General features: G+C 46.4%; 1 protein-coding gene across 1 annotated transcript in view; it reads right to left on the bottom strand.

Moving 5' to 3' along the window:
* Positions 1-3,865, bottom strand: part of T265_13520 (hypothetical protein) — a gene marked incomplete at both ends in the record, with an annotated part of 38,219 nt that overhangs the window by 26,607 nt on the left and 7,747 nt on the right. The window lies entirely within an intron of this gene.

Genomic DNA, 3,865 nt, shown 5'->3' on the forward strand with positions numbered 1-3,865 from the left:
AGTGCAAGAGCAGCTTGTTGTCCTGCTTGCTTCAGAGTGCGGACATTGAACGCGGCCAGATAGACTGGGTGTCGAGGCTTGAGGACCGATTTGGAGATTCCTGAAGATGTCGGCACCATGTGACGAGCAGATGATGCATGCAAACCCGATGCAGGAGTCAGTCGTCAGTCATAGGTGCTAGGCTTACAAGGGGAGAGTTATTAATGGGGCGGGGAGAGGGGGAAGAAAAAGTATGTGAAAAACAAGGGAGTCGGCACCATGTGACGAGCAGATGATGCATGCAAAACCGATGCAAGACGGAGTCGTCAGTCATAGGTGCTAGGCTTACAAGGGGAGAGTTATTAATGGGGCGGGGAGAGGGGGAAGAAAAAGTATGTGAAAGAGAAACAAGGGAGGTGTCAGCCGTAGCTTGTTCTCGGTCAACCGCTCTGCTGTACGCAGCGAGTAAAGCGACTCGGCTGATGGCACCATGTGACGGCCGATGCGGCATGATAGTATTGTTAGTTGTAAGTGTCATGGTTGTACGTGGGCTTGTACACTGTCAGGGCGCCCACACCTAGACAGGAGGATGATTTGGGTCCTCAACCAAAGGCTCGAAAGCCTAACCGCAAGACAGCTGTGTTTGTCGGAAAATACGAATGCATTGCCATTTCTACGGAACAATTCGTCACATGTTCCAATGGGGCGGGGAGAGGACCAGGAGACTGTGTTCGTCAGATCTCTAACCATTGATCAACCTGGTATGAGACTCTATGAGCGTCTGAGGGACACCCCCGGTATAGCCCAATGGGTCGCCAAGGTGCGCGAACCGTCACACCACGGTGATGTTGAGTCTCTTCGTGACGGTTCGAATTTCTTAGGTATCAAATTGCATTTTGCTTCAGAGATCAAACGCAAGGAAAGACATCATGTGCATTCCTCTTGAAGCACATTGCAATGGTAGGTTCCATCCTGGAAGAAACTAGTTTCAGCAAATCTACCCAGGTGACGTCTCCATAGAACAACTGTAATGTGGAAATCTGATCATCAATGATTTACGGAACCCTCACAACGTAAGGGTCGATATTTGGTGGTATGAACAGTAGTGGGAGCGCAGTAGCGTAATCTTGCGGAAACAGTATGGGAAAGTCATCAGACGTCTCTCAACGAACAAAGCAAGACCCTCCCAGAAATGATGGCATTACCAGGTAAAATCAATATAACTACAATATTATGATGCTGGATTTAAATTTACCATAAAATCCCTGGTGGTGAGTCAGGTAGAAACAATCTGTTCAGTATTCCATGAAAAAGTTACTAGGTGCTCCAATTCACGTCCATTTACATTTTAGCCCGTGGAAAATATCAAGATAATAAGTCGAATTCCTCGCTCTAAAACTCAGCTTAACACAGGTCGTGCAATGCGAGAAAGGAGTCACTCACAATAAAGCCACATTGGTCTTACAATTTTGAATACATTCACAGAACCAAATGTATGAAATTTGGGCACCGTCTCACATCGAATGAGCCTGAATAATGCGATAGCAAATAAAAGACTACCAAGGAGACAGTGTTGGGATAAGAACCAAGAGAAAGTGCGCACCGACGAGTGAAATTCGTTTGTTGTGGCTACCAGCCGAGGCTACCTGCGAGCCAAACGGGACTGTCATTCCTGAGATCTCAGTTAGGATCCCAGACAACGCGATCGATGAGAGCCGTTGGCTTTTTCACTTCCCTGTTCCATGACAAGTTGAAAGCGACAGACACCATGCTAAGCCTCTGATAATTGTTACTCTAGATCTACCTCTCACTCTGTTTTCAACCAGCTTTTCGTTGTCCTGTTAGTCCAGCTTAAAAAAATCTAGTGCAGTGCAAACAGTGACCTTTTTCTTCGACATCAAATCTGCTTTTGACTTAGATGGTCGTCAGAAAATCTGATAGTGTCTAGCAGTGAAGGGTACTATCCTAAATTCGTGTCTCTTATGAAAGCTCTATGTGTTTCCTCCCGTGGATGCATACGTGTCTATGGCGAATCCTCCTCTGAGTTTAACACACCTGATGGTGTAAAACAAGTGTCCTCTGTCATCCTTCCTCTTGGACTTCGCAATCGGTGTGCTCCTTGAATCTTCTTCGACTACTTCTAGCACCTCGGGAATCAAAATATTCCCGCGATGTTCGCTCACAGACAGTGATATTGGTACTCTGGACCAAATCCTTTATAAATGCAAACTACCTTAATAATTTAAATAATTCTAATGCATACTTTGGCATGTGCTTATAAATGATAAAGTACTACTGCAAGGCTCGATGAGATCAAACCCGAAACTCACGCCTGCAGATGAACTGACCGATGAAATAGATAAGCTGGTCTATCTGGGCGGCTGCATAAGTCCGGATGAAGTGGTGAAAGATAAAATCAAGTCCCAAAGTGGGGAAGGTTGGCGTAGAATTTGTGGCACTGAGATGACATCAACTTGGCTGTCAAGGTCAGAGTGTGTAATATCGTGGTCCGGTTTGTCCCATTTCATGGATCAGGGATGTGGTCGCTGCGTATGGAAGGCTTTCGAAGGTTTTCTACGACTGACCGCCGACGCCTCAAAATTCGTCGCGTGCGTACGATGGGAACATTAAACCAGTAATACTGAGTTACATCAGGTTTCCTAAAAAGTTCACTCTTCCTCGACAGACCGGCTGGTTACACTCTAGAGGTTGCGCTGGTTAGGTCACGAGCTACGTAGAGCCCCTTCGACCTAGCGAAAACCCAGAGGACAGTTCATGGCCTGGCAATCAAGTCCTTACGGGTCAAAACAGTCCCGAATAGGAACCGTGCGACGAAACAACCCTATGGAGACTGTGGCAGATAAACCCACGCACTGGATGTGATGGCATAATCGATTAGTTCTGGAACTAAACAGTTGTGCATTGGAGACAACAGCTCTGATGCACGAGAATCACTGAATGTAAGATCGGACCACAACTGCCAGTGGTATTAACCAATGATCAGTTGAGTCTCGGGGTTCCTGTCTAGGGAGGTGGCTTTCGCCCGCGTGACAGATTACTGGTTAGTGCCTTCAAACTTCCGTGGCTTCCACCCAACACAGAGATGAGCGAAAATATCCCTGTGAGGCGGACGGTCTCATGTCATGTGGACTACATGTCCTACCCGATGAACCATGAGTAAGTCGCCCGTCGTGAGAAAGCTGTTTCCTCATTAAACCATTTGGCCTACGTCTGCATTGCTGATCCGATGTTACCACCAGACGCCGCCAGTGCTTCGGAGACACCAGACAACCACACCTTTCGTATAACCTCTGCGCGTAGGAGCCACGTCACTGATCCGTAAAGCGGTATGGACCGCGCTGCTTCAGTGTAAACTCTGTTCTTAACAGATAACCTGACGTCGATGAACTGAGGGTGGTATCATGAGTGTTTAGGATTGACAAATACTGTCCCAGTATTCCCGATTCAAGCAGTAGTCTCGTCTGCAGCCAGTCAATTGGAAACTATACAACTGTCCAGGTAAACAAATTAACTACCACGTCGACTGATTCGTCTGCAAAAACGAGGTTTGGGCTTGATCCCAATCAGTCTTGTAGAAGCACATTACACTTTATAGGTATGAATTGCATGCAAAACCACACGGCAGAACCATTCGGTTTACTTAAAATGGTTTCCAATTTCGAACAATTTAAAATGGAGGAGCAATATCGTCCACACGTTCAACATCATCACCATCATCGACAACATGACATCATTGTTCAACACCAATGTTTCACTGCCGTACAACCATGACTTATTTGAAAGCCTTATTGTAAAGAAAAGAATAAAGGTGGATGGGGGAGGGACTTAGTGCTAGCTTAACACAATCATTCCGAGGTGCCTACAC

Source organism: Opisthorchis viverrini (assembly GCF_000715545.1).
Source record: "Opisthorchis viverrini unplaced genomic scaffold opera_v5_74, whole genome shotgun sequence".
Lineage (NCBI taxonomy): Eukaryota > Metazoa > Platyhelminthes > Trematoda > Opisthorchiida > Opisthorchiidae > Opisthorchis > Opisthorchis viverrini.